The sequence below is a fragment of the Onychomys torridus genome, chromosome 3 (genome assembly GCF_903995425.1).
Source record: "Onychomys torridus chromosome 3, mOncTor1.1, whole genome shotgun sequence".
NCBI classification, from domain to species: domain Eukaryota; kingdom Metazoa; phylum Chordata; class Mammalia; order Rodentia; family Cricetidae; genus Onychomys; species Onychomys torridus.
Window position 1 is genome coordinate 110,664,464 of NC_050445.1, and position 9,212 is coordinate 110,673,675.

Below are 9,212 nucleotides of genomic sequence, written 5' to 3' on the forward strand. Positions count from 1 at the left end.
GGCGTCTTGAGGATGGTTTCCTCCGGTGCCATCATTTCCCAAAGTCATACTGAAGTTAATGATTTTAAACAATGAACCTCAAACTAGTGCCCAAACTCTCTGCTCAGCGTACTGGTAAGAACACCTGCCAGACAAGGAAGCTTGCATAGTAATGAAAACATTCGCTGGCATTATTGGGCCTTGAAACCATAACACACACACAAACACACACACACACACACACACACACACACACACACACACACACCTCTACCGGTAAACCTTTCCTCTCCAAGCCCCCTGCACCATGGCGAGACTGCTGCCCTTTATTTGCTCTGAAGGACAATTCTGCTTCTGTAGAGATCTGTCTCCTCTTTCATTCCCACGTAGTTGCCTCAATCCCGATCTAACGAACACTCCCCAGTACTGCTGCTTGAAGGATTTAGTTTCAATGTACATTTTTGGAGGAAATGGAAATAGTCAAACAATAGCCCCAGCTAATGGCAAGAGAGAAGGGAGGGAAGGACATGCTCCTCCCTACAGAGCAAAAGTCAGAAAATTAGCACCTGCAGGCCAACAGTCTATCTCTGTCTATAAAGTTTTATTGGAACACAGCCACATTTATTTGCCTGTGGCTTATGATTGCTTTCACACTACAACAGGAACACTGGTATAGTTGCAAAACAGACTGTGTGGCCCACAAAGCAAAACTGCTTACTGTTTGAACACTAATACTTACAGGAGGCTGAAGAGATGGCTCAGTGGTTAAGAGAACTTGCTGCTCTCCCAAAGGACCTAAGTTCCTCCAGTTCCCAGCACCCACACAAACAGTTCACAACTGCCTCGAGCTCAAGAACCAGGGGATCTGATGTCCTCTTCTGATTGCCACTGGCACCCACACACATATGTTCTCTCTGTTCCTCTCTGTCTTTATCTCTCTCTCACACACATAAATACACATTTAAAATTATTTTTTAATGCCACCTGGGTGTAGTGATGCATGTATGTAATCCTCCAGTACTTGGGAGGCTAAAGAAAGAATACAGCAAATTCAGGACCAGCACAGGATAGTTTGTCTTACTGTAACAATAACTATTAAAATAATAATGATAATAAGAAGTAACCACTGCTACTCTATTATCAAGTTCACCAAGGCAAAGATCTGTAAAGGGTAGCAGGGACAACACAGCAGCTGCTTAGGATAACAGTCCAAAATTAGAGACAACATTTTTTCAACTCTTCCAATTTAAAAATTATAAAGTTAGGTGGCTGGAGAGATGGCTCTGCAGTTAAGTGCACTGATTGCTCTTATAGAGGACCTGGGTTCAATTCTCAGCACCCACAAGGCAGCTCACCACAATAAGCCCAGTCTCAGCAGCTCTAACATCCTCTTCTGGACCTCACTGGCATTGTAGGAACATGGTAAAGAGACATATGTGCAGGCAAAACACCCTGACACAAAATAAATATGTTAAATAACAAAGTTATTATTAAGAGTGTTAAGAAAGGAACTAGGTAGATGGCTCAGTCATAAAATTTTTGCCACATACGCGTGAAAATCTGAGTTTGATCCCCAGAAACCATGAAAAAAAGCCAGGCACAGTGATACACCCTTACAATCATAGCACTGGGAGTCAGAGACAGGTAGATTTGCTTGCTACCTGGAGTCTGCTGTCCAGCCTAGCCTACTGGCTGAGTTTCAGGCCAGTGAGAGATCCTGTCTCAAAAAACAAGGTAGACAGCTCCTAAGGAACGAAGTTGTTCTCTGGTTTCCTTTGCACACATATGTGCATACAAGCACAAAGAAAAGTGTGAAGAAGGATTGGGAACAGCACTTACTAAGCATGCTAAAGGAATTTAGAGGTGTTGCTCAATGGCTGAGCATATGCTTCACAAGTACAAGACCTAGGGTTCGATCCCCAGAGCAATGCACACATATACACAACTCTGGGGGGAAAAAAACTGGAACACATCAAGCAGAAGACTTACACCCAAAATAATAGAAAAATACAAAAGAACAAGAAAAACAACAGATAATATAATAGAAAATGAGTGGAAGAATTTGAATAAGCATGTCTAAAATATGCAGGCTACCTCAAATCACTTCCTGTTGCCTGTGCAAGATGTAGAACTCTCAGCTACCTCTCTAGCACCATGTCTGCCTGCACATTGCCATGTCCCGCCATGATGATAATGGACTAAACCTCTAAAAATGTATGCTGGCTAGTTTTGTTGTCAACCTGACACAGCTAAAGTTATCTGAGAAGAACTCAGTTGAGGAAATGCCTCCATCAGATTGGCTGTAGACAAGTCCGTGAGACCCATATGTCAAACTTCTACTTGATGTTATAAAACACTCAGGTTGTGCTATTGATCAAGGGAAACACTTTTCTTGTGAAGACTGTGATGGAAATGTCAGTGGAGGGTTTGATGCTTTAACATCTCAGATTGTTTTATGCCAGAATAATATCCAAAATGAGGCCCACATGAGCAGAGTCATCACCTATGAGCTCATTCACGCATTCAATCATTGTTGGGCTCACATCCACTGGTTTACCAATGTCAGACATTTGGCCTGCTCGAAGATTCGAGCTGTAAGCCTCAGTGGAGACTGTTGGCTTGTGAATGGAATCTTCAGGTTGCATTTTGGATTAAAACAACACCATCAGATTTGTGTGGGGGACAGAGCTGTTCTTTCCATCTTGGCCGTTTGGAACATCAGCAAAGAAGAGGCCCAGAAGGCTGTGGATGAGGTTTTTGAGTCTTGTTTCAATGACCGTGAGCCTTAGGGCAGGATCCCACATACTAAGATAAGATGTATGCCAGATACACCCACAGGGACTTTCCGAACGATGATTGATGATCGATACTACTCAAACATATGAAGGTGGTGGCTGTCAGTATCCCTGTTAAGTACTGTGGATACAGTGCAGAAGGCAAGGTGTTCTTAGACATAGATGTATACAATGTAAATGATCAGTTATGCACTGTGGATACAGTGCAGAAGGCAAGGTGTTCTTAGACATAGATGTATACAATGTAAATGATCAGTTATGCACTGGGGATACAGTGCAGAAGGTGCTGGTTTTAGCATGTGACTACAAATAATGGATATGGCAAAAAAGGAACTCCTTAAACTGCAAGGCAAAATTGGATGTTTATAGCTAATCATTTAGTAAATAAAGTAAATAAATGACATTTTCGTATTCTCCATGGTATAAATAAATAAATACAGGCTATAATAACTCAGTGAGAGGACATTTGCCTCATATGAACAAAGCCTGGGTTCCAGCCCCAACACTGAGGTAAATAAAAAAAATAAATAAATAAATAAATAAATAAAGTCAATACAACTGATATGATCGACTTATCAACAAGGTTTATATGACTCCCAATTTCACAAGTTTCAGTCGTGATTGGTTAACCCTGTTGCTTTAACTTTGGGGCAACCTGTTATGATAGAGCAAAACTGGTCACTTAATAGCCAAGAAGGAAAAGAGAAGAGGAAAGGTATCTTCCCTGTGACTTTAGGAATCCCCACTTGGCCCGCCTCTTACAGTTCCACCACCTATCACTAGTGCCAAGATGGAGGTTAAGTGTGCTGGTTAGTTTGTGTCAGTTGGACACAAACTAGAGTCACCCAGGAAGTCACCTCAGATGAGGAATTATTCCCATCAGACTTGTCTGTTGGCATGTTTGTTGGCTAGTTTTCCATGGTCAGGCATGATTTCCCCCCTGTTGACTTAAGCCAATTAGGCAGTTGTTGGTTACTGCCAAAATATTAGTATCACTATTGTACGACTGGAGATATTTTTGCCATGCCTGTGAAGAGCTGAGAAAGTCATGAGTGAAGTGCTGAGTAAATGTGTGCTGTCAACATGGACATGGTCATGTTAAGAACCCCATAGCCTTAGGTCCAGAAAGATTGCAAAGCCTTCCTCAGGGGACTGAGTGCTAATGTTAACAATGTGTGCAGAAAATGTCCATGCTAGCCTTCCCCACCTGGATACTTATGGCCTGATGACTGCTCACTTACAGAGACTGTTTCTACCAAGATTGGTTAAGCCTGTTCCCTTGATCCAGCTGTATACCATAAACCCTGACTCCTTGTTTATCTTTACATAATAACCCCACCTCCTTGTTCAGCTGTAGGAAATAGCCTCACCTATCTGTTCAACTTTACATAATAAATGCTCTGAGCTTCCAAGATGCTGCAGTTTCTTCATCAGAGATCCCAGTCTGCCCAATGCCAGCATTTCTGTGTGGCCATGTGTCCAACCATCCATATTTTCTTCATTCCTCACTGCCCCCAGTCAAGCCCATCCCTTGGGTGGGATGGATGTGGCACATGCTGGTCATTGTTATGGTTCATAGGCATCACAGCTAGGTAGGGCTATGGATTGCTTCCTTCCCCTGGAAGCTTGCATAGCAACTTCTAATACTATGAAAGCTAGTCCTCAGAGAATGTTTTCTCATTAATGATTGATGATGGAGAGCCCAGCTCACTATGAGCAGTGCCACCCCTGGGGAGGTGGTCCTGGGCTATATAAGAAAGAAAGCAGAGCAAGCCATGGAGAGCAAGCGAGTGAGCAGCATTCCTCCATGGCCTTTGCTTCAGTTCCTGTCTCCAGATTCATGCTTTGAGCTCCTGCCCTAACTTTCCTCAGCAATAGACTGATGTAATAGTGAAGCCCTTTCCAACAGAAAGCAAATAGCAACGCTTTTAAGTATTTACTGAATTTTATTTTGTGTCATATGTGTGTCTGTGTATACAATAGGGTTTCCTCTGTATCCCAGGCTGGCCTAGAACTCACTGTATAGTCCAGGCCACCCTTGAACTCATAGCAATTCTCCCACCTCAGAGTGCTGGTACCATAGGCCTGTCCTCAGTGGTATTCTAACTTGACTTATTCTTATTTTTCTCTCTCACTCTCTAAGCCTGCGGTAGCTTTGCAAAATAAGACAAAAGAAATCATGGTGGAAACTAGCCTGGTACTGCCTGGAGGGTAGAGAATGGTGTGACAGTTCCTCTAAAGCTCAATCCCTGTTGCGGCTTAACCCACCAGCTATTCCATGGGAAAGTCCACTGAGAAGGTTTGTCTTGGGCTTTGCCCCAGAAGCATTTGTGGGAAACAACAGTGAGGATCTTTAAGCATCACTGTTACCTGGGGTGGTGATAACAGTTGAGCAAATAACAAGCTGATTGAAGCATCTTAAAATGGAGGAGGAGTTTGGGGATCTAAAGTCTGCACATATGTAGGACTGGGCACAAGCAGCAGAGGACATAAAGGGCTGTAAGATCTTACTGTTGGCCGACCTTTTGGCTCTGTGCACACTTGGAAGGATGAGACAGAGTTGTAAACTGAAGAATCTACCTGTGCTTGTCAAGCATGGCTTGGACCCAGTTGAGTTTATTGAACACAGCAAGAGGAAAGTTCAGCCAGTCTTGGTGCAAGGTCTCTGTACTGTAGATGAGCTGTAAACATCTGGGAAGAGGAAGCAGCAGTCTACACTCTCTGTACTCTGTAGCACAAATCTTAGAAGGTCTTATTAATAAAATCAAACCTGAAGCCAGGTATTGGGCTAAATGCTGGAAGATCAGAGAAGTAGAACAAGCCACAGCCACCTTGCTGTGGATATCACTCTGTATAAATAAAATGCTGATTGGCCAATAGCCAGGCAGGAAATATAGGTGGGACAAGCAGAGAAGAGAATTGTGGGAGGTAGAAGGCTGGGGAAGACAGCCACTGCCAGCCACCGCCAGGAGAAGCAACATGAAAAGACACTGGTAAACCACAAACCATGTGGCAAAGTATAGACTAACAGAAATGGGTTAATTTAAGATAGAAGAAGTAGATAACAAGAAGCCTGCCACGGCCATACAGTTTGTAAGCAATATAAGTTTCTGTGTGTTTACTTGGTTGGTTTTGAGCATCTATGGGCCTGGCGGGTGAGAGACATTTGTCCTGACTGTGGGCCAGGCAGGAAAACTCTAACTACACCACCTCACCTTGCCAATTCCTCGGCTGATCCTGTTTCCTCAGACTGGATGACTCTCAGCTGAACTGCTGCTCAAAAGCCTAAAAACTTAACCAGCCTAGTTCCTCGTCTTCACGCCTTAAATACCTTTCTGCTTCCTGTCATCACTTCCTGGGATTAAAGGCTCATCTTACCACATCTAGCTGTTTCCAGTGAGGCTTTGAAATCACAGAGATCCAGACGGATCTCTGCCTCTGGAATGCTAGGATTAAAGGTGTGTGCTACCACTGCCTAACCTCTATGTTTAATATTATGGCTGTTCTATTCTCTGACCCCCAGATAATTTTATTGAGGTGCACAATATATCAACCACAGTACCAAGGAAGGCTTTGCCAATTCCCATGTGTCTGAAGCATTAGTCTTGTCAACATACATACACTCAGGCCTTCATTCATTCCTTACACATTCATTCAAGGCTTCCTCCACTCCCCATGCAATCTAGCATCAAAGGTAAGTAAGTTTCCATGTGCTCACAGAACAAAGTTGGGAGATTTAGTAATTCTAAACATTTAAGGAAGCCTCTCTCCAGTAACTTTCTGGTCATTCAGCTAGCTGTTCACACTGATCAAAGAAAAATAAGACTAGGGGCTGGTGTGGTGGTGTACTTATTTAATCCTGGCATTCTGGAGGCAGAGGCAGGTCTACAGAGTGACTAGGCAAGGGCTATGTAGAGACCCTGTCTCAAAAAGAAGAGGAGAAACAGAGAGAGACAGAGAGACATACAGAGAGAGAGAGAGACAGACAGACAGAGAGGAGAGAGGAGAGAGAAAGGAAGGGAGGAAGGTTGAGAGAAAGGGAGGGAGAGAGGGAGGGAAAAAGGAAGGAAGGAAGGAAGAAGAAGAAAAGAAAAAGATTATTAACATTACTGAAAAAGTAGACAAATAAAAACACAGACAACGAGGCTGGACAGATGGCTCAGTAGATAAGAACACTGGCTGCTCTTCCAGAAGTCCCAACACCACATGCTGGCTCACAAACATTAGTAATTCCAGTTCCAGTGGATCTGACACCATCTTCTGACCTCTATGAGTATCAGGTACACATGTGGTACATAGACATACAGTCAGGCAAAACATTTGTACACATTATGTGTGTGTGTGTGTGTGTGTGTGTGTGTGTGTGTGAGAGAGAGAGAGAGAGAGAGAGAGAGAGAGAGAGAGAGAGAGAGAGGAGAGAGAGATTTCTTTAGGTGTGATGGCAAATGTCTGTAATCAAAAGTACTTGGCCGGGTGGTGGCAGCGGCGCATGCCTGTAATCCCAGCACTCAGGAGGCAGAGGCAGGTGGATCTCTGTAAGTTCGAGGCCAGCCTGGTCTACAGAGCTAGTCCAGGACAGGCTCCAAAGCTACAGAGAAACCGTCTCAAAAAACAAACAAACAAACAAACAAAAACACAAACACAAACAAAAAACCCAACCAACCAAATAAACAAAAAGCACTTGAGGACACAGAGGCAGGAAGAGCAGGTACTGAAGTCCATCCAGCCTGAGTACATGACATCCTGTCTCAAAAACAAAAAAGCAAGCAAACAAGATATGATTTCAATATGTTGTGCTAGGCCAAGTGGATAACCATATGGGAAATCTTTTTTTTGTTTGTTTCTTTTATGATTCTTATTTTTCTTTTTAAACTAATTTTTTTCAATTTTGGGGAAAATCATTTATATATCCATTTGAACTTAGAAACTTTATTCTGCAGCATGAGAGGCAATACCATTGCCTCTCCACAAACTTTTAAACTGTTTTCAGGCAAGAGAGATGCTCAGTGGTTAAGAGTACCGGCTGCTCTTCCAGGGGACCCCGTTTCAATTCCCAGCACCCACATGGCAGCTCACAACTGTCTGTAACTCCAGTTCCAGGGGATTCAGCACCCTCACACAGACACATATGTAAGCAAAACACCAATGCACATAAAATAAAAAATAAGACAAAGTAAGTCATTAAATTGTTATCACCCCAGGATTCCTATCACCCCCTTTTGATCTCTGTGTTTAATTTTTTTGTTCTCTCTCTCTCTCTCTCTCTCTCTCTCTCTGTGTGTGTGTGTGTGTGTGTGTGTGCTCACCTGCATGTATGAATGTGCATATTTCTTTGCATGAATGCAGGCAAGCATGTATGTATAGGTCAGAGTACAATACCAGACATTGGTCCTCATCCTCCTCCTGACTTGAGACAGTGTCTTTGCTGGTTTTCTGCTGCATATGCCAGGCTAGCTGGCCCTCAGATTTCTAGGGGTTCTTCTGTCTCTACCTCCATCTTCCTGTAGGAGTGTTGTGATGACAAAGTCTTGTTTAGCTTTTATGTAGGTTCTGGAAATTCAAACTCAGGTCCTCATGTTTATGTGGCAACTTTTTTTACACACCTCTGCCCCTTTCTTGGCAACTTTCTTGTTTCCTCTAGGCTGCAACTCCAGTCTTTCCGGGTCTCAAACACCTAACATCTAAATGTTCTGATTCTTCCAGCACTCAGGAGGCAGAAACAGGCAGATCTCTGTGAGTTCAATGCCAGCCTGATCTACAGAGCAAGCTCTACCAGGGCTACACAAAGAAACCCTGTCTCAAAAAGCCAAAACAAACAAATGTTCAAACTCTTTCCTCTTCTCATCCTATATCAGGATTTCGACATCTATCTTCCTTACTTCCTCTTCTACTACATTAAACTAGCTAGGGGATTTAATATCTTATTTTGGTTCCCTAGATGGAAATATATATATGTGGAGAGACAGCGAGAGGAAGAGAGAGGAGAGAGAAAGAGAGAGAATTTAAATCACAGCTGGATATAGTGGCTCACTTGTAATCTCAGCACGTAAGAGGCTGAAGCGGAGGATAGCTTCATGGCATCCTTGGCAACAGAATGAGATCCTATCTCAGAAACAAACAAACAAAACAAACAAAAAAATAAACACTTCTGACCTTTGCAGGCACCAGGCACACCATGTGGTCTGCATATATACAAGCAGGCAAAACAGTCATACACATAAAATAAATACGTTTTATAATAAAACAAAAACTGACACTGTAACTAAAAACTCGTTAAATCTCGCAACGATGAAGGCGAAGGTCTGCAAATCTATCTCAACCAGAGTTTAGCCAAGTGCGTGAAGAGGAAGAGACTCAGTTTTGTCCCCGGAAAACTTTAGCAATGTTCTCAACTCCTGGCCTCCAACGCCAAACCGACAGGCCCCGCCCCTGCAGGCT

At 43.1% G+C, this 9,212-nt stretch overlaps 1 pseudogene; it reads left to right on the forward strand.

The window, feature by feature from the left end:
* Window positions 1-71: 71 nt before the first annotated feature.
* Window positions 72-2,864, forward strand: LOC118580109 (annotated as a pseudogene).
* Window positions 2,865-9,212: the final 6,348 nt, after the last annotated feature.